This window comes from Hipposideros armiger, unplaced genomic scaffold, assembly GCF_001890085.2.
Source record: "Hipposideros armiger isolate ML-2016 unplaced genomic scaffold, ASM189008v1 scaffold_73, whole genome shotgun sequence".
Lineage (NCBI taxonomy): Eukaryota > Metazoa > Chordata > Mammalia > Chiroptera > Hipposideridae > Hipposideros > Hipposideros armiger.
In genome coordinates this window covers 1,638,098-1,665,910 of record NW_017731423.1, presented here as the reverse complement: position 1 = coordinate 1,665,910, position 27,813 = coordinate 1,638,098, and the positions used below count along the sequence as shown (strand labels likewise).

The 27,813-nt window shown below is 38.6% G+C and overlaps 1 protein-coding gene and 1 long non-coding RNA gene across 10 annotated transcripts in view; both read right to left on the bottom strand.

Moving 5' to 3' along the window:
* Nucleotides 1-27,813, bottom strand: part of NRG1 (neuregulin 1) — a 1,026,954-nt gene that overhangs the window by 312,188 nt on the left and 686,953 nt on the right. The gene's annotated exons all lie outside the window — the stretch shown is intronic.
* Nucleotides 1-27,813, bottom strand: part of LOC109382962 (uncharacterized) — a 134,706-nt gene that overhangs the window by 284 nt on the left and 106,609 nt on the right. The window contains exons 2-3 of one of the 2 annotated variants that reach the window (XR_002124023.1): nt 507-688; nt 91-168 (exon numbers count right to left, since the gene is read on the bottom strand). This is a non-coding gene — a long non-coding RNA (uncharacterized LOC109382962). Of the gene's footprint in view, nt 1-90; nt 169-506; nt 1,640-27,813 lie in introns of those variants that run through there. The other variant, XR_002124022.1, reaches the window with a different exon arrangement.

Below are 27,813 nucleotides of genomic sequence, written 5' to 3'. Positions count from 1 at the left end.
TGTTTGGGCCAAAATGGTAAACGGAGGCTGTGACTGTGTATGATGAAGCAAAGACATGGGCCTAGGAAACCAAAATCTCAAAATACTAACCTTCACATTTTGGTCCACTTCACCAAACCCAAAGCCATTCTTTCTTCTGGCCAATTCCCCCATTTGCGTCCCATTGTTCTACAAAACAAAGAGAAGAGAAACTCTGGATAAATATCCCTGTGTATCGGTAATCCCATTCACATGGTAAAACATACAGCTTGTTACTTTAGTTGTGTTAAGAAAACCACAGTTCAATCCATTCCCACCCCCTGATCACTAAGATCCAACATCACCATGTTGACTTGCACAAGGTTATAGACCCTGGTGTTGATGCAGTTAATGCTCAATTATGAAAACCTTTACACATCAGAAGGAATAAACAAACTTCCATATGTAATACTAATCTATGCTTCCCAGTAGTGGATGAAATATGCCTATTTCCTATCCCCAAAACAAAACCAAAACGAACAACTTACCTGGTATGAGAGTCTGTAGAAATTTCTCTAAGTCTTGAACCAATTGCCCCATATATAGGGCAAATCCAACATAAAGACATCTTCAGGTGAGGTCAGGGGTCCAGGACAACCCATTACTGTTGCTGAAATAAAAGCTGGATTTCCATCAGGGAGTGATGCAATCATGAGGAATTACCAGGGAGCTGTCATAAGCACAGACGCTGTGAATGTGCTGAAGAGTGACACCTCAATACCTTGCAACTAGTTTTAGTAACTTGGTAGAGGAAGCCAGCATCTAACAGAGCAGGAGGGATCCTTTGGCCCTTTTGGTAAAAGATGTACCTATTTCACACTTAAGTGTGAAACCCTTAAGCAGGAAAACCTGTAGTGCTATGGGTGGTGATAGTCCTAAAATGGGTCATCTATTTAAGCCTCTGGTTGAAATTTGCTCACAAGGTCAGACAACATATTTAAACAATAAGACCCCTGCTTTAGAACTAGTTTAGCTGATTCCATTAAAAAAAAAAGAATTCACTCAAATAAATCAGTGCTATTGGGGGATTTATGGAATAATGGATTTTATTACCATTCAATCATATCTGCTTCCCCTCTGTATGTGGGATTATATTTCCCTAAGATACTGAAATCAGGTTTGGATTGACTTCCTCTTCCGCTGAAATGGACATGAGAGTGGAAGCAATTTGTGTGAAATTTAGGTAGAAGCTTAAGTCATAGCTTGAGGTTCACCTTTGCCTTTGCCATAATGAACATCAACGTTAAAGAGAGACTCCTCCATCACTGTGAGTCCCATGGAGAGAAAGACGTGGAGCAGAACCCTCTCCTAACACTCACTGGGAAGGTAGTATATTTGAAAAATAAACCTTGGTTGTTGTAAACTGCCAAGGTTTGGGGGTAGTTTGTTATCAGAAAACACTCCAGCCTCTTCCAGATGAAACTAGATAACCATTTGCAACAAAATAATTGTGTGGTTGAAACGGCCTCTGTTCACATTGTGTTTATAAGCTAGTCAATATCAGTAATTAAACATGTGTCAATTTCCTTGATGTTGAGCCTCTTTCCCCAACAGATGATTGAAAAAGAGCTTATCCCATTCCATGCATAAGAACTGCCTCATAATCAGTTGATAAATTGTGATTTGCCTCATCATGTGATTCAAACCTGATTGTTCATTTTTTTTCTTCATTGCTGAAGGAGCTATCAAATTGTGAATAGTCAAATGGATTGAAAACAAATCTCCAATGTTTTGTTACCCGCCAAATGCACATGCAAGAAAGTGTAATCGTGTATGTCATGAAATCTAAAATAATGATTTGCAAATTGACAAGATTGTTGGTGCTAAACTGCCTTTTGTCTCACTCACACCTCCACTGTTACGGAGATCTGCCCACTGGCCACTGAAAAGGCAGACTCATATGCTCTGACTTCCCATCTTTAAAGGTTTTTCTGAGTTGGTAAGAAGAGGCTCTGAGTGTCAATGATCCCAGAGAAAAAAGCCAAGTGAAGGGAGAGAAGGCATATGTTTAAGGCCATTTCCAAAGAAACAAATATATAATGATTTCTTTGTGATAGTTTTAGGGGAAAAGATATATTGGAAAATAATGTGGTAGGAAAAAGTAACAAGCTAATGTCACAATGGCTTTTCTAGTTTTTCCATAGGCTTAAAGAGTTAATGTTGCCCCAGATGTGGAAGGACAACAGATGGGTGAATTCCTATGACTTATAATGCTGGATAATAAAATGACCTAAGACTCTATTTAGAGAAATAGAACGACTCCACTTGGGCTGTTTACAGACTTAGAAATATCATGATAAGCAAATGCAGGCAGTTCAAAGGATGATTAAAAAAAAGGACAAGTGGATAAATAATGACCTGGTGTTATTGCGAAAATGTAGTGTAACTCTTGCATTGTTAATATAAACACAGATGACCTTTGCATTTACTCAACTTTCGTCTTCAAGACAGGAAACAGCAACTGATCATTATCGGAAAAGTAGACTCTTCCACTTGCTCCTGCTGTGCTGACATTACGGTGTATGTCAGAGCGTAGCAATGTCACTATCTCTTCAAAGCACATGCTGAAAGCCCGATAGGCACTTGAAAGAGAAGCTTATCCTGGGCATGGGCTTTGTGTGTCTCACAGACAGTGTGGCCAGTGTCATACTGAAGGAAGGCAGTGTGCGTGTGCCGGGTGTGGAGTTGGGAGTGGAGGAGGTGATCAGAGAAAGAAGGGCCCATGACCACATTTTCTGTGTACGTAATTCATCATTTTCACAAACTTAAACATCCTCTAGGGTGATGTTTGCTATGTAATCAACAAATAAACACACCCACAGAGCAATTGTTAAAGTCCATGAGGCTAGCTAGTGAGTCCTATATCCTGGAGACACCGTGAATTAAAACAGTTACAAAGAATTGTTTATGAATTACACAATATTTTGCATCAGAAGAGTTTCAAACGTATGAACTAATTTTTCTCTATTTCTGATACAAATGGATTTGGGCCTTGTTTTCTTTTACAGTTTGTACCTAAGCATGCACACGCCCATCATGGCTTTAACACTTTAAAAATCCATGCAGGTAGTTCACGGCAACCTGTGGTGATTGACAAACATCCTCTCCTGTTTCTTCACCGGATGTCTGTCGAGTTGTTATTTCTTAAGCTTTGCCCCTAAGTGAAGTCACCTAAACTGACCTTTCATTTCTGGCAGACAGTCCATTTGGTCTCGGCTCCGAAACAGATCCTCTCAATATGGAACAAATTCTTATTGTTCTTACTAAATATTTCTCACCCAGCATAATGCTTGCTGAGAAAACCTCTCTTATATGTTTCTCTCGAGTCATTATATAAGAGAGTCATAATACTGTTTCCTGAGACATGTGATGAGGTGATTTTCCTCAGGCTTTACGCACTATAACCTGGCCAGAGAAACTGTGTCTCATTAAAGGAACTTCAGGTCCATCTTCTAGCTCCCAGTTGTACCTCTGTGTATGCATTCTCACAGGAATGATAGTACCAGGGAAGTTCTCCATCCTATTCCAAATAAACAAATTCACGTACTTTTCCTTAAGCTTCCAGCCTTTCTATGATGTGCCTTTCAGTGGTATAAACTTTATGTGCTGGTATCAGCCACTACCTAGTCAGTCGAAGCCAATGTTACTATAATCTGAATCAAAGGTTGACAATTTTTTTTCAACCCTTGATTCAGTGTAAAAGGGCAGATAGTACATATTTTCAACTTTGGGGGCAATATGGTCTCTGGGTCTCTTTTGCAATTAAACAATACTGCAGTGGTAGCATGGAAGCAGCCATAGATGTAAATAAATGTGTTTCAATAAAACTTTATTTACAAAAACAGACTGGGGAGGGGGTTGTTTTGACATGTGGACTGTAGTTGGTTGACTCCTGATCTAAATCAAATAAATAGATGCCCTTAGCCATGCTAACAATTTGCAGGAGAATCATGCTTAAATCACATGTACTGACAGCCTTCGCATTTCCCCCTACACTTAGTCGGGAAATATAAAAATTTAATACGTATATTTAAATGTTGCTAAAAGAGTAAATTCTAAAAGTTTTCATCACAAGAGAAAAACACACATTTTTTTTCTTCTATCTTTTTTTCTTCTATCTACCTAAGGTGATGAATGTTAAGTAAACTTATTGTGGTAAGTATTTTGCAATATATATAAGTCAAGTCATTATACTGTATACATTAAGCTTATAATGTGTATGTCAATTATATCTCAATAAAACTGAAAAAACAATATGTAGAGATAACTACTACTTTCTAAAAAGGATTCTACTACAGCTATTAAGAAATATGGTATCCTAACTTCTCCTGCCCCCAGGCACTTAATTTATTGATATTGGCAACTGACATAAATGCCACCCAAAAGAGATGTATTTAAATATTTTCTTTTACCCTTTTCCTCGTAGCTCAGGTAGTATCATTCCACTTAACCTCCTTCACATTCAGTGGTACCTACCTAGCCAAAATGGGCTAGAGAAATGTTACTGATATATAGTCAATCAAAGAAATGTAAAGCCATAGAGGACTTAAATCATACTAATAGCCATCTTTTAAATGAGTGTCTACAATGTGCCAAATATTATGCCAGGGATAATTACATATGACCTCATTTATCTTCACTGCATCTTATAGGTGAGGAAACTAATGCTCAAATATATTAATTGAATCACCCAAGATTCTACAACTAGCAAGAGGTAAATCCAGGACTTAAATCAAGTCTCCTGACTCACTCTAACATGCTCTTTGCACCGGAACTACAAAGTAGCATCTTGATCTTCATTTACCGGATATTCCTGATTTTCCAGATTTTCCTGATTCTTCACCACAAAATGATAATCAGTGCTTTTTGTCTCATTGAACCCTAAAGAGAGCACCTAAAATTAGTATTCAAGATGAAGATATTGTGGGAAGCCATTGGTGAAATGTATGGAGCCAAAGGGCCTGGGGGGGACCGTGGCACCCGTTAAGTGGTACTATTGACCCAGCAACCCCTGGCTGGCCTGGAATGTCCCAGCTCTAGAGACCCAGGGCACATGCTTTCCAGTCTGCTTTCCTCACACTGGTCCTTCACTGTGAAGTGTGTGTAATGTACTGTGGATGCCACAAGTGGGGAAATGAGGACAGAACAAAGGACACAGCAGCATAAGGAATAGGCTGGAAAAGACAGTGCTCACTCATAGTCATAGAAACAAGCTTGAGAAACCTAAAATACAGCATATGGATATACTGCCCAGAACTAACTAACCAAGTCAGCCACACACACCAGGGTAGCTGCTGGATGGTTATCTAGAAAGAGGGCTTAGGAACAGGTCAGAAAACGTGAACTTCTAGAATTCCAAATACTGAGTTTCCAAATATTGGCTTAAGATAACTTTCTCATTCCTCATTTTTCTATCTGTAATGTACACAGAATGCAAACTATCTGAAAGGAATTTGAGGAAAATATGTTATCCCAGGGTTCAAAATTAATTAGTTGACAACAGTCAAAAAGCTTTGAGCAGATGAACTTGCCAGAAGATAACTCACAGTAAACCAATCATGGGTGTCTACACGCAAAACTGAATCCATATTTGAAAACAATATTTCTGCTTCTGGTATAGGCAGAAGAGGAGAAAGTCCTGACTTTTGTATTAGGATAACACCGACCTTATATCTTTGGCTTATTTGAATCTTTGCCCAAACATGTGTTTGCTTTCGTGTAGACCAGGACTTGTAAATCTTGGCATGACCCATCAGTGAAAAGAGAAATATGTTGCCTTGTGTGTGGCTGTGTAATAAAGATAAAATGCTTCTGATGAAGTGTGAGTTCTCCTCAATTACCTGTCCTGGAGACAATAACCTTTAAAACATGTCAAAACTGTGAAAATATTCCTGCTGAAGGCAAAGGGATTAATACCTCCTAGTGAATCAAATGCCACAGGCCACCCAATGGAGCAATCTCAGATGTAGAAGTAGTGCTTTTTCCAAGATGCTTTTCTTGAGCACGATCTTTGGGCCAGAACAGTCTCTCTTTCCCGGGGAGTACAGCTAACAACTTGTACTGGGTCATCTGGGGCATCTCCAAAGAGCTTCCCAGATGATCTAGCACTTTGGGAGTGTAAATGAGAGAGTAATTTAAACCATGTGAATGTTTGGCTTCTTTTTCAAAACTACAGGAAAGTCTCATTATATCATAGTTGGTTATTAAACAGATTCAAGCAGTGTGCTATGAGTTAAACCAGGTCCCCTGACACATCACAACTGCATTCAGTTACAGTCTGATATGGCATGGCTAGAATATAATGTAAAAATCATTAGACATTTCATTCCCCTATCAGTTTGTCAAAGATCAAAAACATTGACACTACCCAGTTTTGGCAAAGTTGGGGAGAGGCAGGCAGTCTGTTATAGTACAGGCGGAAAATAATCTGGTATGACCCTTCCGGTGAGTGGATGGTCAATATGTTTAAAGATACAAAAGCTCCAAATCTTTTGAGTCAACAATACCATTTCCAGGGATTTATCACAGAGAGAAAAATTGGTCAAAAGATCAAAGATGTACACATGAGAGTCATCAGAGCATTGTTTAGGAGAGCAAAAATGTTGTAAACACCCTTTTTGTCCATCAACAGGAGATTGCTTACATGGTTTAACCAGTAGTATATGTCATCTATGAAATATTTTGCAGATAAAAACGATGTTGAAATCTATGTTAATTGACACGAGAAACCATAAATGATATTGTTATTTGTACAAAGTAGGATAGGAAAGGAACAAAGAACAAATTATTAAACATACTTAACGTGATCATATACATATGGGTTTTTAACGTACACAGACTGCAAACACTAGCTCTTTCAGGATAAGAGAATTTGGAGTAATGCTTTACTTTTTTCTTTCTACTTTTTATGTTTTGATTTTTATACGTACCTGAATTAACCTTTGTTATCAACCATTAATAAAACACAGTCAGTGTAGGTGTTTTTCCTCTCTCCCAGCACCTGCACGCTAAATGATTTGTGTATGTTAAATGATTTGCATTTTCCCAAGGAAAGTGCCATCATGTAGCACGGGCACACAGGAAAAAGGAAAGCTTTGGGTTTGTGGCCTATTGGTGTGCACTGCATTAGCTCCTCTAAAGATAGAGAAATCAATAACTTGGCTCTAATAGCTTGTTAATCATCATGCTGAACTTAAGGTTCACTTTTATAAAATCATCTTGGAACGGTAATAGCCCTGCTGTTTCACATTGCTTTTCTTTCCAAGGGTTTTATTAACATGACCTCACTCATCATGCGGTATGCCTGTGAGCTCTAGCTGCCGGCAATTACCTTCCATTTCAAAGATAGAAGCTCCAAGCTCAGACAGGGGCAGACTTGGGCCAGAGCCTACAAATGCTCTGCCAGAAGTGGACAAGTAAAAGCTTGATTTTTCTGCACTTTGGCCACTGGTGTATGTATGGTCAGTGTTTTCCACTTGCTGATCTACTGACCAGAGAGTCAACTTTTGAGCATCTCATATGTGATCCCTTCCCTACCTTACTCCTCAAAAAAATAGTAATTCCCCCTCTCTTTCAATTCTGGCATCTATGATAAAGGATTTTGACAGGTCTGGTTTGGTTTGGGAATAACTGTTGTACTCCACCAAATGTATTCAAAAGATGTGAGTTAAAGCTCCTACATGCCAGCAATCCCATTTTTAGTTGGGGGCCACCTATCAATCCATTTGCAGGAACCAAGGATGGAAGGCACAATTAGAGAGATTTTTGATGTTGAAGCTATGGCTGAAGATTCCCACAACCCTTTCTCAGCAATTCTGGGCGAGTCCCCCTGGAAAAGGCCCATAGTAGAAATTGTGCTGGATCTTAAAGAGGAAATATGAAAAAGGAAATTTTCAGAGTTTTTCCTTCTCTTGAAACATCAAAATAAAATGAACTGAGAGAATAATAACCACAAAACACAACCCCTTTGTCCCAGTGGAAGTGGACCCACAACCTCTATTAAACACAAAAGAGCACAGCCCACCCCGCAGGGAGCTGTGTGCTCCTTGCCTCTTCAGGCCTGGAGTTCACACAGAAAATTCTTTGCATGAGTCCTCTAAGCTGGACAAAGACACAGAGAGCATGAGCAGCGATGTGGGCTCTGGACCCTGTCCCTTAAAAAAGGCTCGCTTTCTGGTGTGCAGTCACCAGAACCAGGCACCCCAGGTTCTCTGATGCCACTGACTGTGTGGACTATCCCTGTGGTCCTTTTGTGTTTCCATCTCTTCCCTGGGACTAGTAAAATAAAAGACGCTCCAAAGTAATAGTGTGTGGGGGCACAATGAGAGTTTGCTCCCCGGTTTTTCTAGACTGTGGGGCGAGATAATGTTCTGTTTGCACATATGTAAAATCATAAATACTTGTGTTATGTTGAGGTATTTTAGCCAAACATTATATTGTAGTTGTTCTAACCTCTTATTTAACTTGGCAATGCATATTATTGGAACTGGTGCTTCAAAAATGTTCTGAATTCTCCAAAAGACAAATGTGACATGTATAAAAATAAGAGTCTGACTACTACCACAAAAGATGCATAGTTTAAAGCAATTCAGATATACTTAGAATGAGATATACACTTGCTTCTCTGTCCCAACCATTTTTCACCCTAGATCCCTTTATCTTTCCTGCCTAAGGGTATTTAAGGCTTTGGTCTAATAGGACAAATCGACTGGAAATCTAGCTCTGTTTTTATATAAGTCTAGGCTAGCCACCACTGACGCCTCTTAGAAGAAGGCTGTGGTGCACAAAACACATTGTATGAGCCATTGTTTCGGTGTCTGTTTTAGAAAATATATTCACCATCTCTCCAGAGACCACTAGCTTCTCTACCATACAGATGGGAAGCTCAGGTCCAGCAGCCTCTGCAGAACAGTACGTAGATATTAACATTAACAAGGTCAAGTGTCATAAGATCTTACAGCTTTTTATCCCTGTAGGTGAAGTGGAGCTGGAACAGAAAGCTGTCCTATATCTCCCTTATCTTTGCTTATCCAAGGCAAACACAATTCTATTGATTGTTATTTATATACTCCCACCTTTTAATTCTGATCCTTAATAAAACATCTTAAGAAATTCATCTCTCAAGTGCTGAAACATTCTTAAAAAACATAACCACACAATGTCTGACAACACTTTCTGTGTTGAGAAGGACATAACAAATTTCAGGAAAAGAAGAAGTACAGCTATATCAAATGTACTCATTAATTGCAATTAAATGTAAACATTAGTTGTATTAAAAATGTTGAAATGTGAACAGCAAATCTCAGAATCAAAGCTATCTAGTGCTTGCTAAAGCTCACCCATGTGAATATGGATGGTGCAAAACTACTTCATCTTTAAGTATCTATACTTGTCAACTGAACTGAAATGCTCTCTTTTAGGAACAGTTTTAGAGTAATCAGAGAAGCTGCTTCTTAACATATGTAGTTACTGACAAACCAATAGCTTTACATTCAATGCACTCTTACTTCAACAATAATTCTTTGTAAATGTGTGTATTTCCAAGTGATTATCTGTCCTATTTGGGGGAACTTTACTTAAGAAGATATCTTACAGACTTTTCCTTTTCATAAGTCGAAAACTGCCTTGTCCAATAGTCACAGGTGGCTATTGAGAACTTGAAATGTGGCTAGTCTAAATTGAGATGTGCAGCAAGTGTAAAACACATATGGGTTTCAAAGACTTAATGTGAAAAAAGAACATAAAATATCTCATTGATTTTTTTTTGTTTTTAACATTGATTACATGTTGAAGTGACAATATTTTGAATATACTGGTTTAAATAGACCATATTACTAAAATTGATTTCACCTGTTTCTCTTTATCTTTTCAAATTTGGCTATTACAATTTTTAAATGATATATGTTATCCACATTATATTTTTATTGAATAACGCTTGTCTAGAAGAATTCGATTAGCATTTAAGTACTTTGCAAATAAATAAATTTCTCACTGAGATCCAATAAATGCAATGCTGTGGAGCATTATAAACAAATAATGCTGTTATTTTTAAATGCTTCAAAACCATTTAGTATGAGAATCATAACTTCAAAAATGATGCATTTTCTTATTTTTTCTGTCTTTCCTCTATTGGCTTTGGTGAAATTATCAACAGGATTTATCCTAAAGCTATTATTTTAATTTTTCAAGATAAGTTCAATAGAGTTGATTTGCAAAAGAGAAAAAGACACCAATGACTAACAACAAATATTGTGGTGAATATACTTTCCTAATTATACAAGGGAAAGATAAACACTATTACAATGATAAAGGGGAAAAAAACCCTAAGAGCAATGACATCAGAACTCCTCCACAAAGCATTTTAGCTAAAAGTTAACTCTTCCACTAAAGGATAGATAGCTTTTTCCATTTTCTTTCCTGTGGCTAGAACAAATCAAGAATATCCTCACATGTTCTTCTCTAAAAGACCAAGAAAGGAAGTTCATTTAAAAAGGATAATGTTCATATATCAGATGGGGCGATGAGAGGGAGTTTAGCCAATGAAATAGTCTACATAATCATTGAACATGAAAAAAAATACATGAAGTCTTCTGTGTCTCTGCATGTATGTTGATATTGTCATGGATGCTATGTTACTAGACAGGTGTCCTCCCAGGTCTCACCCTCAATGTACATTTCATTCTATAATAGTCTCCAGAAAGCCCGAGAAATATATCTCTCAAGGAAGACAAGGGAAGGTGGTCTATTTAACTGCTTCTTGTTACTCACTCATACTTGCGATAGTATTCTAATATTTGTTAAATTGGGAAGAGTTCACACTTCCGCTGCCATTTAGCCAAGAACATATTTGATCAACACTCCCATGCTGTTTAGTTACCTGAAAGTGACTAAATAATTATGGTGTAGCTGTTACTAGTACTGCTTTCCTATCCTTATTTATGTCTTGAGTAGAAGGCACACACCTAACAGACTGAACTGCTCAAGACGGTGCTTTTCTAGGAAATTTAATCGTGATTCTATGTCCTGTCATACTGCCCAACTGCAGTGTAAGCCAAGGTCTTTTCCTTGCTACCCTAACTGGAGGTAGAGATTGACTTGCAGGACTTAAAACCTCACACCAGAATATCTAGATTCAGAATCATCTGGCAGGCTTGTTAAAACACAGAAAGCAGGGCCCAGCCCCAGAGTTTCTGACTCAGAAGGTCTGGGGTAAAGCCAGAGGGTTTGTACTTCTACCAAGTTCCCAGGTGATGCTGCTGGTGAGGGTTAGAAGACTACACTTGAGAACCACTGCCTTAGATATCCATTCTATCAGTACTCCCAGATATGCCCTCCTAAAATGGCGGAAGGAAGGAAGGAAGGAAGGAAGGAAGGAAGGAAAGGAGGAAGATGGGAGAAAGGAGACAGTTATCAAGTCTTATTAGGGTCTGGTACCACACTTAACACTTTATGTCACTAAGGTTATTTAATACTTATGACAACACAATGCTAGGTATTATTATATACTTTTCCAGATGATAGATATAAGGCTTAAAGTAGATAAATAGCTATCTAAAGGTTATGTAGTTGGTGATGATGTGAAGCCAAGCAGGCTGATTCCAGAGCCTGCACCATGACGCTCTGCTGATATTTTGGCAACTTACTTATGAAAGTGTCTAAAGTGTGTATCATCATCCTGATCCTTGCCCTGTTAGAGGCCACAGTATAGTCTCTCTACTGCAGGGCTGAGTGTACAGCGACCTGCAGAGACTGAAACTAAATAATGAGGTTTGTGTGCAAAGGCCCATCTGGAATTCTCCTATTCACTTGTACTTGGTCAGCCATAGTTTTCAATAGGGCGAGCACTTTTAATAGATCAGATGCAAACACCATGAATTGTGATGAAGGAATTAAATTGAGTGAAGGTGAAGTTTGGTGGGGGTTGTGAAGAGAATTAAAAAGAAAAAAATAGGTAGAGGAGATTGGAGTAAACACGGAAACTTGGTTATGTGTGTAAGCATAAAGGGTAGAGAATTTGCAGTTATTTCTAAAAATTTCATATGGTTTTAAGTATCTGTGCTCATGTATTCTTTTCCTATATGCTGCCTGTTAGAACTACCAGCCCGTCTACCAGAGAATGAACAGAGGGCTAAGTGTGCCTTTCATATAATAAACATAATTATTCAGATTTAAGGAAGAAGAAAAAAATCACTGAAGAGAATGTCAAATTCAAAAAATTCAAATAAACATAAACTGATTATAATTTGTGCATTTTTCAAACACGTTCCCTTCACATCTCCTTTTATAAAGTAAAATCTGTCTTTTATAGAACATATCCTCTATAGAAAAATGCCATAACAAATAGACCAAATAAAGTAGAGTTTTGCTCAAATGATCTTCTCAAATAGGTGCTTTACTTTGCTGAGGAACATATGATTTTTCTTAGTTCATCTGTTCTAGGAGCCCACTAAGACTCTTTTGCAAGGGTTTTCCTTCTTATCCTTCTCCTGTTATTTAGCCATCCTTTCCAATAATAGATGGTGCCTAGGTTGTCACAGTGTTCAGGAGAGATTAAAGAGTGGAATTATTTATAACCCTAAAGGTTTTAGGACTTTTGAGCTCAGCCCAGTTTGGGCCCAGAAAGACTCCGAGATGATCTGTTCTTATTGGCAAAAGTCCTAAGAAGTCCCAATAGGCTCCTGATCACCACTGTCTTGGAGGCCTCGGCGTGCCTGAGTTTGTTTCAGGGCCCTTGGAAGTGTTGGCATTGCTGGCTCAGCCCACGGGTCCTTTGGCCTCTCCTTGGCTGCATTGATTGGAGTTAGAGCTGAAATGCCATGGAAAACACAAGATCGACCTATTCAGCTCAAAGCTAACTCAACTGGTTAAATCGGGTAAAACGGGAGTAAGGTATTTGTTCTGTGCTTGTTAGGGCAACAAATTTCCCCAACATATTTCCCTGTTTCTTGCCATTTCTTACCATTCTAAATACTGATTTCTCACAACAAGGTTACTAAAGCTTTGGATAGTCACTAACTTGGGTTGCCCTTCCGGTTCGCAAGACAGAAGTATTGGGTTAAAGATTTCAAGAAGCAATAATAATCATGAAGTAGATGCCTGAAAAAATGCCCTCCCACATCACCTCTGGCAGACAGAGAAAGGAATATTTCAGAGATTATCTTGGCAGCATATTTTAGTTCTGAAAGCACCTAAATCTGATTTTGCTCCTTTTTATGGTAGTTTCCTTCTTCTTGTAAAAGGCAGTATTGGTACTATGCCTGAAAAATAGATTTTCGAACCCTGATTTCACTTTAAGCCATTTTTCAGAATCTTAGGATCACTTAATGTTAGAGTTTAACAAAATCTTTGCTTACAAACAAAATTGTATACAGAAGTCCAACATGTAACATAGGTGAATGTTAAGGTACTTTGGTTGAGTCTAGGTAAGCAGGCCAGAAACTCTATCCACATCCTGGCCCCTGGAGGGCTTCTAAGAAACTCCCAGTGCTTAGTACTTACTACACAGGGAAACTTATACTCCTTGGACATAAAATTTGAATGAATTGAGGCACATGGCCCCAGCCTCTAAATTATGCAGAATAAGGTATAGATATTCCTAATAGTGGATTCTGGAACAGCATGATGCACAGTACAAACATTACTTTTTTTCCTCCTTTTTAATGGTTTACCCTACAATGATTTCTCTCTATTTTAAGTCCCACACTGTTAAGCTTCCATAAACTAAAGAAAAGCTCATATGGGAGTTACAGGCCCTGGGTTCTAGTTTTTTCTGTGGCCCTGAATAGGTGTGAACTCTCGGGTAAGCCACTTGCCTTCTCAGAGTCTCAGGTTCCTCATATGTAAATAGAAAGTGTGGACTGTGAGCACTCCAGCCTGTTCATATCTACATTTTGACGGTTCTGTGAAAAGATACAGATTTTTTTCAACATGCCCATAATCAGAGAATGAGCAGCCTGTGGAAGGCTGAGCTCCACTAAAAAGCAGATCCATCAGACCCATAGCAATTGGGTGGGCAGGTGGGGTTAATTCCAAGTCCAAAAGTGGTTAACTTTGCTCTTGAAGGCAACACACTCTGGTGTGAATTATGAAGAACATGGAATTCCTTCGGCAAGTGCCACACACATTTCTTAGAATCTCAAATGCATATTTTACTAAATTGTTCTCCAGAAAGTTTGTTGAATGTATTTAGGAAGGAATATTTTTTAAAAGCTGCTTTCTCCAGGATGAGACCAGGGAGGAATCACCTACCACTTGGCCAAATTTCTATCTCACTTTCTCCCCATACAGAGAAAAAATAAGTCTTGCTGTTCCTGGCTGTTGGTGAGAAAACTAAGGAATCATTTCAGTGAATAGTTCAAAGCTCCTCAGACACAAGGGTTCAGAGGGGAAGGCTGGAGGAGATGGTGGAGATAGAGGTGGTACATGCTGGTGCTAAGACCCAGATGAAAGGGGCATTGTAGGGATTCTCCCGCTGGGAGAAATCTATCAGCAATTTTATTGAGCATTTCCATCACCCTTTCAATTTGCTCTCATTACTTAGTTAATCCTCACCTAGTGCTTTCCTGTGAAGAGAGTCAATGTCATCACCCAGTTTGCATAAGAAGGAAACAAAGACAGAGAGAAGTAAACTATAAAGCTCATCTCCTAGTGAAGAGCTAAGGGGAAAAGGTAAAGCATGGATTTAACTGTTACCTGCTCAGTTTGCTTTCCATTTATATTCTGGCAGTGGGCTCCTGTCCTCAGACTGCTCTAAAGAAACAGCCTATCTGCCTGTAGAATTTGTGCTTTCTTAGTATGAATTAAGGTATTAACATCACTTTTTTTTCATGGAAGTTTAATGGAATCTCCTTTCCATCTTAAAAAACCTCCCCCTGTCCTGTACATATATTTTCCCAAGACTGTGAATTCCCTCTCCTGCACAGGCCCTAGACAAAGGAAGCTAATTTACGGTGGTAATGAGCTCAGCAGGCTTCTAACTGCTTTCTCTCGGCCCTTCCCTAACCAGCTCATGAGCTGCAGAGTGTTAACTAACAACTCGCATATGCTAAGGGTCATGGCTTCCCACTCTGAAATAGTCAGCCTGGCTCTGGCTCACAGTTGCAAACTGTTCCTGAACCTCTGGACCGGACTCCACATCTCTGCCAGCTGGCTTACACTCCCTGACCATTGGGCTTGAAAGGAACAGGGCAAAGATGACAAATGGCTCAGTGCGAGGCCATGATCAGGACAACAGTTCTGTGAGAAATGCGGTTCACCTGAGAGAGAGTCAGAGCAGTTCCATTTTTCTATTAACAAGAGAACACATCATCAACTTCTCACAGGACCCTCTCTCCCCACTGGCCACCCCAAGTACAATATTTTCAGAGACCTAGCAGTGACTTACTGTCTCAGAAATGACCTAAGTTTCTGATGAGTTACAGAGGAACATCTCTGGGTTCAGAGCCGAGGGAGTACTCTCCGAGTTCCAATAAACGTTTTGTTTATTGGTGCATACAGAGGAAATGCACCAGGAGGACTCCTTGTACTAAAATTAAGGGTTTAAACTCAGTGACACCCCCACCTTATTCCTTCCACTCCGATGCATTCTCCATGAGAGTCTTATCAGCCACACCTCTCCTAGCAATGAATCAAGACCCCTATGGTCAGATCCTTCTTTTCAGAGCTCCTGGCATATTTTGACTTTTTCAAAGAATCACAGTATTTCTAATTCCCTTGTGATCTGAGCTTAGAAGAACATACTTCACGGTTGTTATCAAGGCTGAAGGAGGAACGATCAGCAGCTCTCCCCAAGCGTTACACTTTGGAAGAGGCTGCAATGGGAGATATGGTTGGAGACATGAACAAAAAGGAAAAAAGAGACAGAGAGACAAAGAAGGAAGGGGCGCATCAGCTTCCGTTCTGTGGGCTGAAACAGAATTAGAGTGACGGCGTGGGACCCACATGTCTGACTCCTGAAATTGTGCTCTAAAATGTCTAAGAGGCATTACCCCATGGCATCCTGATACCAACCTTATGAGACGGGCATCATTGTGTACTTATTTTGTAAATAAGGACCCTGAAGTTTAGAGAAACTAGGGTATTTGACCAAGAAAGAACACAAAGCCAGCAAGGCAAGGAGCTAGAATCCAGAGTTTCCTTCTTCAGATTCTGTGATTCGGTGCAGAACTACTCAACCCAAAGACACAAGGCCCGATTGCCCTGGCTGCAGAAGAGCTATTTTATAATTACTTAAAGCATTCTATTCTCTATGTAGCTCTTCTTTAACTTTTGATAATGAGAAATTCACGTTATACCTACTCCCTTTCAGAGTATTTTTTAGGAAGAATTAGGGAGGACATTCCTCCCACTCAGAAATGAGATTCTCATGTAAAAGTACATTTTTAAAAGCCTACGAATGAAATATAAACTATAACATGTTTAACTTAAATGCCAGGTAAATTGAAACTTATATCCAGCAAATACAATAGAGGGCATTATGCAGATTAGTGTGCAATACTCATCACTGTAAAGTGAGATTAGAAAATTATACAGTAATAGCTTCATAAAGATTGCCTGGTTATCACAGTCAGTAATTACATGGGATATGTGGAATCACAGGCAATCATTTTGTCTCTATATGAATGTATAAGTGTGGGCATCGGGGAAATACTCAGCTGTTTGGAGAAAAAGAGAGAAAATCCGGCATCTATGTGAAAATATTCCTAAGAAGGACATTTGTCATAAATCCATCAGAGTAGCCAACTCCTCAGCTCTTTATACACCAGATACAGAATCGCTGTGTGCCCGTTAGTGGTCTTCTTCCCCCAGCAGTTGAGAAGGCTTTCGTTAGAAAGGGAGAGTGGAAGTGACTGCTTGAAACATTTGATGATTTAATGCTGAACAGCCTTGACAGCTTCAGATGGGGTAGAAAAATAGACTGTAGAAATACTTGAAATAGCCTAATCCACAAGCACTTTAATTGGATGGTGAGTGAGGCACCAAATGAACCAAGGAATGAAAGGACATAAGAAAACAGGAGCCTGAGGCTGGCATCTGGCTTCTTCCTCAAAGACAGAACCCGGTAGCTTCCGTCCTCCCCAGCTGGATTTAATGGCATCGCCTAAAGAACTAGAGGGAACGGGCAGTCTGGGTGTGAGATGCTGGTGAAATCAGACTTGGTACCCCACTTAATTCCTTTATATTTGTTGCAATTTCTCCTTGTTTGCTATTCCAACTGTTCCTTTTTATTGATTGGCAGTAAAACCCCTGAAGTGAAAAGATCTTATTTTGGCTCATCATTGGGAACAACTGGGATGGAGGGAGACTATATCCCAAGCCACAGCAATACTGGATGAAGAAAACCACATCGGAGAGAGAGGACTGTGGAAGCTTTCAACCTGAAGAAGAAAACAGCTTTAGTTTCTGGGACATTATGAAGGAGGGAGGAAGAGGGCGATGCTGATGTGGTCTCAATGGAGGTATAAAAGGCACGTGAACAAAAGCATTTCTGTAACAGGTACCCAGTAGTGTGCTAGGCACTAAGGACACCATGATGAATAAAACAGGCATAGCCTGTGTCTTCAGGGAACCCACTATCTAAGGATACAGGGCATTAAAGAGATAAGGTGTGGGAAATAATTGAGTGTACTCGTTAGACTATTAATATGTTTCTTCCCTCTCCGATGTTCCTTACTACCTTTACCAATTGTACAGCACCCAGATAGTTTTCAGAGACACCTCAAGCACCCCCAAGGGCAGAATAGGCAAAAATTTCCCCAGGGCCTTGCATCTTTGACTGCTTTTACAGATACCCAGGGAACCAGGCGTTCTTTATCGCCCCACACTGGTCCAAAATCCCCTGTTGCCACTCCTGAGGTATATTTATTAAGTGAAAAGGGCCAGGAACATGGCAATGTGTATAGGAGGTTAACATTTGTATGACTTTATTCGTTGTTTTTTTTTTTTTAAAGCATGACTGGCTTTCTTAGGGAGGAGGCTTCAGAATCACTCCTGCCTTGGGAGGGGAAGGAGAAGGGTGGCTGTAGACAGGGATGGGGACAGAATACAAACTTACTAGTTGTACTTTTGTACTTTTTGAATTTTGTACCATGTGAAGACAAATCAAATTTTTAAAAAAAATCAAAATCCCCCCTCATTATGACCCAAAAATTTCCCTTCCTCCTTCCCTCAATGAACTCTCCAACTCTGAGATGCTGATCTGATTAAAATAATTGCCACTTACATGTAAATTATCCAGAAACATAGAGGTGTTGAGGGTGAGTGTTATCTATATCCCAAAACTCTTTGAAATCTGTGGAATGTGAGAGCATGAAAAGGAATTTTTGAGCAGGGAGTGACTTGAATAATCTGTTTGAGAGGAGGCTTTCCGTGTCACAGTCAGGCAGACCTGGACTTGATCCCTAGTTCCTTCACTTTTTGTGTGACTGTGAACAAGTTCCTTAAGCTTTTTGAAGCTTGATTTTATCTTCAAAAGCAGAGATTATAACAACTACTCAATGGGGATTATAGTATAGTAAATACATACACTAGTAACATAGTTGTTTATTATCATCATCAAGTATATGTACTGGACATAATTGTATGTGCCATACTTTTATACGAGTGGCAGTGCGTAGGTCTGTTTACACCAGCATCACCACAAACATGCAATGCGTGGCACTACCACCTTACCACAGCTACAACATCACTAGGTGATAGGAGTTTTTCAACTCCATTGTAATCTTATGAGATCATTGTTGCATATTCAGTCTGTCATGGACTGAAACGTCATTACGCGGCACATGACTGTAGTGTATGGATATGCAGATGCATGCCTATTTTCTTTCATTTTTGTGAATGACTTTGTAAGAGACAGTGGTTAGATAGGCTATGAACTACAGATGGCAAAGACACGGTGTTTTCCCTATTAGTTCAGCATATTTCATTGAGTGTCTATGGTATGCTAAGCATTGTGAGTGTCAGGGGCATAGCAGTGGACAGAACATGAAAATCCTTGCCCTCATGAAGCTTAGATCCTACTGGAGGGAAACTCACAAGAAATAAAATAGGTAGGTCAAATGTATATTAATGTTCATTAAGCACCAAAGAGAACCCGAAGGTAGTTAAGGGGGATAGGGTATTGCCAGAGGGTAGGGAGAGCTCTGCAGTTTTAAATAAGATGGTCAGCTAAGGTCTCAATGATGAGAAGACATTCAAGCAAAGACCTGGAGGAGATAAGACAGTGAGCCATTGCATTTGACATTGGAAGGGCAAAGTTTTATGATTCATCAGCAATTCTTTGCATTATCTTTGTAATACATACACATAAAGATACCAACCACAAACAACGGATTTCAAATCATACACTGATTTAGTCATGAGTAGTTGAATGAGCTGTCTCCAAAATCCCAATTTAACATGTTGCCAGGCTCCAAGCACATGTGCCAGAGGTCTTAATATGTTCTTCCCATCTTTGCTTGCTATGAGCTTTTCCGGGGGTAGCCTAAACAGTATCATTGTTCCTGAAATTCTCCCAAGCTCCTAAACTCTAGCCTGAACCTTTTTTGTTATAGAACTCTAAATCACTGGGAGAAAACAAAAAAAAAAATACCCCTGCAGTTTTGTAAGAGAACTCTTTGGCCCTGGAAAGGATATTATAGTCATCAATAATACACTCATGAGATTTAGTGAATATTAGTTTCAACACTTAACAGTGATAGCGAGATTGCTACTCCTGATGGCAGCTCATTATGCTCTCCTACTTTTTTTTTTTTTATTGGGGAATTAGGGGGATAGGAACAGCGCTGGGGAATTGGGGGAAGGGGAACAGACAAGTTGCCGTCGTTTTGTTCTTCAATCTAGTTGTGGAGGACGTCGCTTCACTGGCCCAAGTTGGCACCATCATCGTGCTCCTCTCTGGCGAGGCAGATCAGTCGCCGGCCTCCGGACGACCGCCCACCGCGGCTGCCGGCCACTCACGCTGGCCGCTGGCTACACACGGCAGCCCATGACAACCCACTGCCACAGGGGCTGCAGCCTACGCCGTCGCCGGCGACTCACAGCAGCCCAGCTCCAGGCTGAGCCATTGTTCAGCATCCCAGCTGCAGCGGGCAGTGCCACCAGCCCTCATATGTGGGATCCGAACCGGGGCCCTCTGGCATCCCAAGCGAGTTCTTAACCATCACGCCACTCGGCCAGCCCCTATGCTCTCCTACTTTAATTGTAAGAAATATCATCTTTTTGAATAAAAATCTGCCTTACTCTACCTTTAAACCTTGATTCTTGCTAATTATTACTATATTTCCCCATGTATAAGACTCACCCTTTTTCGAAAAATTTGAGGTCTAAAAACTGGGTGCGTCTTATACTGTGGTTGTATGAGCGCAAAAACAAGTGCGAAAAAAGTGGGAAATGCAAGTAAAAAATTCTACAACCACTGTATAAGACTCACCCAGTTTTTAGATCCCAAATTTTTCAAAAAACGGTGCATTTTATACATGGGGAAATATGGTAGTTAATGAGCAGTTCACCTTACAACAGTATTTATCAAATGTGTCTATGTTGAAGGTTGAATGCATGTTTTGTTCAGTTTAAAGTGATGAAATAGAAGACTGAGATCTTGGCCTCAACCAGCCTGCACTCCATTCAGACACAGGAACATATGTCTGCTCCTCCTCCTTTGTAAAATACTGAAGACAATGATCATGTGTCTTCAGAGTCTCCTCCTTTTTGCTACAGATGTCTCTAGAGTCCTCAACCTTTCTGATTACTGTCAACATTAAACTTATATAAAAGAAACCCCCAAATAATAGGCAAAATAAAATACAAGAAATCAGAACTCAGAAACGAGTCTCTTGGGATTATGAACTTGCCACAGATATTCTATTTAATATGTTATGCTTTATATATAGATATTTGAAGCAATACTACAAATCTTATACTACTATTATGCTAGTATTGTGACTATACGGTATTTCCTTATTTACACAATTGCAACCGAATAGTTATGCTCTTTAATAAGAAAATGCCAGAGACGTTGGTATTGGCGCTTGTACACAATTTGCAGACTTGGTGTGTACTGCAATGAAGACCCACATACGCGACTGCGATGTGTCAGTGTGCGTGCAGGCAGTGCTACGGGAAGGGGGCAAGGAGGCTTTCTACAAAGTAGGGATCGCAATGTACTTAACTTAAATAATGAATAGCTTTTCTCTTTCCAAACCTAGTATTTTTGAAGTGCCAAAGAGGCAGAAAATTTAACACTTCTGGAAATGATATGGAAAAATAGCATTGACTTATATCCTATAATACCTAATACCCCATAATAAAATGAATTAGGGGAGAGAAAATGCTCTCCAAAAACTTAGGACTTTTCTTCTATTTTAAGTAGTTCCAAAACATTATTAGAAATCATTCTGGGACCAAGATCAAAACAGATTATCACTTGAATAGAGAGGAATTTTATCTCAGCAATGACAAATAAGAGGTTCTAATTACTTTTTTTAAAGACACTTTTACTTAATTTTGTATTGACATATAATTTACATATAACATTATATAAGTTTAAGGTATAGAACATGTTGATTTGAAAAAGACACATTTTAATTAACCTTCATAATTACTTTATAGCAAAAGTTTTAAACCCCTTTTATATTTTCTGATTAATCCCCCTCAATATGTTTCTTCACATGCAAATGCACCTCCTGCAATGCATGGGCTTCTAGGGTACAATAATCAGGGCAAGATAAATAAGATTTGTCTGTTTCTGTTATTGTTTTCAGATTTCTGGCTTTACTTTCTGGAAGTCTCCATCTCAGTCCAAGAAAACAGCCAATAAGAACTACCCTGAATTACTTCTGTACATTTGTATTTTAGTAAGTGAAGACAGAAATAAAAAAGAGTTCAGTAACATAGAGAGGTGTTTCTGCTATAATGTAATATAAGTAACCTCGAAAAACCTAATTTTCTGCAACAGCACATACCATACAAGCAGAGCTTATGAGAAAACTCTCAGTAAGGATAGATTACTTCCGACCTATGGGACTTTATAACCAGAATACAAACACAAACAATCATTAATACCTAGAGAGATAGCTTAGACGGCTCAGGCAAGAAGCTTGGCATAGCTGGAGGCTGCCACAGTAGATGTTATTTAACAAAATAGTAGAGTGGAGCTGCAGGTTACATGTTAAATAGAGCTGCACTCGTGGGAGCTGACACAAGAGATAGAAACGGAGTTCTCAGCCAGTGGGGCTGCTCTGAGGGTGGGCACAGGAGGCAGTGAAACCCATTAAACCTTCTGTAAGCTATGAGCTGCACAAGGCTGGGATTTGAAAGGTATATGTCTTTAGTAAATTCATTACTATCTATCTTACAGAGAAAAGAACGGGGTGGGGGGGTTGTATGGCAGTGCTCTGTATACAAACAAATTAGACAACTTAGAATAAGTAAATTCCTAGAAAGCACAAACCAATGAAACTAACTCAAGAAGAAAATCTGAATACACCTACAAGTAACAAGAGTGAATTAGTAATCACAAAACTTCCCACAAACAAGCCTGTCCCAGATGGCTTCACTGGTGAATTCTACCCAGCCTTTAAAGAAGAATGAACATAAATTCTTCCCAAAAATATAAGAGTAGGAAACACCTCCCAAAACCATCTATAATGCCAGTATTACACTGCTATCAAAACCAGGCAAAGATATCACAAACAAAACAAAGCTACAGAATACTATCCCTTATGAAATAGATGTAAAAATTTTCAAGAAAATACTAACAAAGCAAATCCAGAAAAATAGAAAAAGTATTATATACCATGACCAAGTGAGATTTATCTCAAGAATACAAGGTTGGTTCAGCATATAAAAATCACCATATTAATACACAATTCACCATTTTAATAAAATTAAAGCCACACAACTGACAATCATTGCAATATATGCAAAAAAAAGTCTTTTTCAAAATCCTATATTCTTTCATAAGAAAAATACTCCACAAACTAGGAATAGAAAATAATGTCCACAACTGCATAAAGAGCATTTATAGTAAAAACCTACAGCTAATAGTTAATAGTGAAAGACTAAAAGCTATCATCCCCCTAAAGTCAGGAATAAGACAAGAATCTCTGTTCTCATCACTTCTATTCAACATTGTACCAGAGGGTCTATCTAGGGCAATTAGACAAGGAAAAGAAATAGAAGACTTTCAGGTTGGAAAAGAACTAAAATTTTGTCTATTTACAGGTGACATGATATTGTATATTACAAATCTTCTATAAGACACAAAATGACAATTAGAAGTAATACTTGAGTTCAGCTAGGTTGGAGGGTATAAGACCAATATGCAAAACTTAACTCTATACCTATACACTTTCAATGAACAATCCAAAAATGGAATTAAGTAAACAATTCCATTTACAATAGCATCAAAAAGAATAAAACACTTAATATATTTTACAAAAAAAGTGTAAGCTTTATACAGTGAACAATACAAAACACTACTGGAAGAAATTAAAGAACACCTAAATAAATGGAGAGACATTCCATGTCCGTGAATTGGTCAACTAATTTCCAAAAGGTGCCAAGAAAATAGGATATCTACATGCAAAACGATAAGTTTGACCTTTACCTCACAGCATACACAAAAATTATCTCAAAATGGATCACTGATTCAAATGTAAGAGCCAAAGCTGTAAAACCCTCTGAAAAAACATATCAGTAAAACTTCATGACCTTGGAATAGGAATGCTTTTTTAGATATGAGGCCAAAAGTGTCATAAAACAGACACAACTGACAAAAACAAATAAATTAGACTTCATCAAAATTAAAAACTTTTGTGCTTCAAAACATACCATCAACAAAGTAAAAAGAAATTCCACAGAACAAGAGAAAATATTTCCAAATTGTACATCTGCTAAGGTGTACAGAATAGGTAAATAATTCTTACAACTCAACAATAAAAAGACAACCCAATGCTGTGGGTGGAATTGTGTTCCCCCAAAACATATTGAAGTACTAACCTCTGGCACCCATGAATATGACTTTTTTTGCAAATAGGGTCTTTGCAGGTGTACTCAAGTTAAGATGAAGTCACACTTGATTAAGGTGAGTCCTAAATCCAATAACTGGTGTCTTTACCAAAAGGCCATGTAAAGTCACACATGCAGAGAAGAAGGCCATATGATAACAGAGGCAGAAATTGGAGTGATTGAGTATGTGCCAAAGAATCCCAGAGATTGCTGGCAACCATCAAAAGCAAGGAAAGAGGAAAGGAAAGACTCTTCCCAAGAGTGTTCAGAGGGACCATGGCCCTGCCAACAGCATGATTTTGGACTTCTAATGTCTGAGAAATCTGAGAGCACAAATAAATTGCTGTTGTTTTAAGTCACCCAAGTTTGTGGTTATTTATTATGGCAGCCCTAGGAATCTAATATTGATGCTGACACTGGGAACTAAGGTACTACTCTACCAAATACCTAAAAATGTGCAAGTGGCCTTGGAAGTGGGTAATAGGTAGAAAGAGGCTAGAAGAGTTTTGAAGTGCATTATGGGAAAAGCCTAGATTGCCTTGAAGAGACAATTGGTAGAAGAAATATGGTCATTAAAGGTGATTCTAGGGAAGGCTGGGAACCAGTGAAAAGAGCAGTGGAGAAAGCTTCCATTGTTTTAGAGAGTACATATATCACCATGAATAGAATATTGCTAGACAGATGAATGCTGGACTTGATGCTGGTGAGATCTCAGAAATGAGGAAGGTGTTTTTGGACACAGGAGGAAAGGCATTCCTTGTCATAAAATGGCAGATATCTTGGCAGAGCTGTATTCTAGTGTTGGGTGGGAGGTAGAATTTGTAAACAATAAACTTAGATATTTAGCTGAGGGAATTTCCAAGCACAGTGTGGAAGGGGTGGGCTGGTTTCTCCTTGATCCTTACAGTAAAATCATCTAGACGGAAAATCTTATGTGATCTACAGAAAAGCTTCTTGGACTAATGAGTGTGTTTAGCATATTTTCAGGATACAAGACAAATAATAAAAAATAAACTGTATTTTTATATAACAGAAATTTAAATTGATAAATCAGTACCATTTACAAAAGCACCAAAAACGTAATACTTGGGGTAACTGAAACTATATGAGCAAGACCAATGCATGAGAAACTTTAAAAAATTATTGGAAGAGATTTAAAAACCCAACATAAATGCAAGGTAAGACCTGATGTTAACTTGTAAATTCTCTTCAACTTGATCTTTAGATTCAACAGAATCAGAATCACAATCTCGGCAGATATTTTTTAGAAATAGAGAAGCTGATTCTAAACATCTTCTGAAAATACACAGGACCTAAAATAGCCAAAATAAATTTTAAAATAACAATGTTGTAGGACTTAATTTACCACACTTCAAGACTTATTATAAAGCTAAGGTAATCATGACAGTGTGGTATTGGAGCAAAGATAAGTAAATAGATCTGTGTAAAGATAAGTAAATGGATCTGTGGACCAGAAAAGAGATACCAAAAATAGACCCACACATGAGCAGTCAGTTGATTTTTAACAGAGATCCAAAGGCAATTCAGTGGAGAAAAGATAAAAGATCATAACTTCACAAAAGATGCTGAAACAACTGGAGAGCCATATGGAAAAAAACAAAACAAAACAAAACAAAATAAACAAAAAAGCAAAACAACCCTTTGATCTATATCTTGCATTATATATAAAAATTAACCTAAAATGTGTCATAGACATAAAGGTAAAACCTAAAACCATAAAATGTCTAGAAAACAAAAACAGGAGAAAATCTTTGTTATCATGGTTAGACAAAGTTTTCTTAGATACAAAAACAAAGCACAATACAAAGGAAAAAAATGATAAACTTGAAACTTAACATCTTTGCAAAAAAATACTGTTAAGGGAGTGAAAAAGTAACCCACAGATTGGCAGAAAACATATGGAAATCAATTATCTGATTTAAAAAAACCTGTATCAAGAATATATAAAAACTTTTACAACTCAATAAGAAAACAAACAACCCAATTAATAAATGGTCAAAATATTTGCATAGTCACTTCACCAAAGATAATATCATATGCAAATAAGCACATGAAAAGATGATCAACATCATTAGTAACTAGGGAGACACAAATTAAAATCACACTGAGAAACCACTACACACAGGTTTGAATGTCCAAATTTTAAAAAGACGGACCATACCAAGAGTTGTCAAGTATGTAGATTAACTGGAATTCTTATTCACTGCTCTTGGGAATGGAAAATAATTCAATACCTAGGAAAATAGCTTGGCAATATCTTAAAATATTACACATACACCTACCATATGACCCAATCCCAGCTCAACCACTTACTAGTTGTTTGATCTTAGATAAGTAAGCAGTTGGCATATGTTAACGATCATTATTGTTAATAGTAAAATGTCCTGCACTATTTCATAAGCTCACCCAGGCTGTATTACCCCCATAACCTCGTACAGGAGCTTGTACATACAAGAAGGAAAAGGGAAGAAGGTCACTATTATTTACAAAGCGGTATGTGTGGAAAGGAGGACCAGGTTACCATAAGTTGAAATAAATATTTCTTAAACTCTTGTTTCTGAAACTGACAGCAACTGTTGAGCCCAGACATGATAGCCCTTCCACTCATTGCTTATTTTATACCATCGTAAGCCATCTTGTTTGTCTGACAATATTCCCTCGTGTATAAGGAGCTCACCCATAAGAAAGCACAGCAGGGCAGGAAAAAACGATGTTCAGAATGTTGTCACCCAGTAAAAATCACACTTTTTTTTTTTTGTCTAACAGTTGTGCCCAATGGACTGGGCGAAATCTTTCACTGTCTCATGAAGACGAAGCTGAAGTCAGATTTTATGAAAAGGGGGAAGAAGTAGGAGGAAGAAGAGAGGAGGAGGTGGGGAGGAAGGGGAAGAAGTGAGTTCAAAAATGTCCCATTAAGCCTGGTCTCTGGGAATTGACTATAAGCTCAGGGATATGTGATCCTTGAGGATTTGGAATGTTTTCTTGGTCAGTCACTCTGTGAAAACACCCCCAAATTCCAAAAGAAGGAAAAGGCTGAAACACGAGAATTTTCCACAGCCCCACATTTACTTTTCAGGCTGCTGTCAAGGATGAAACAAGATCTCATGGGACCTACAAAATGTGGCTTATTTATGTCAGACTTCTATTTTTTTGTGCCTGTCTCAAGTGACTAAAGGTTAGAGACAGAGAAGACACAGATAAAATGGCTTAAGTGATACAAAGGGGTAGGTGGATCGAGGAAGGGAGACTGGGGGAGATGGATGCCAGGAAAGAATTGCAACAAATTCAAGAATATTTAGGGAATATTCTATCCCCTGGTTTACAGACCAGTTACTCAGCAACATGAGGTATGCTCTAGCTCTGTTTTCGCTAGAAGCAATACCACGCAATAGATAGAGGTAAAAGCAGGGCCACATAGTTCATTCTAGGCTACTTTTAGTTGATCACTCTGATAAATTGAAAGGAGTAGGAAAACAGAAGCAGATAGAGTGGACCAGGCGAAATGAAAGAGATTTGGAAGCTTGAAGGAATGTAGAATAAGAAAACTAAAGAAGGCAAACATTAGGAAAAAGTAGCTAGTAGGAAAGGTAATGAGTTGCATAAAGGAAATGAGGATGCTAACATATTTGAAATTGGAGACCAGGTTTCAGTTGAGACTCAAGAGTAGGGAATGGTTTCCTCCCAGTGGGGCTGGAAATTCTAGCTTTGAACAAAACAATCTTATACCCCATAAGAGGAAGATGATATTCTATGGCATAAGGGTGAGGG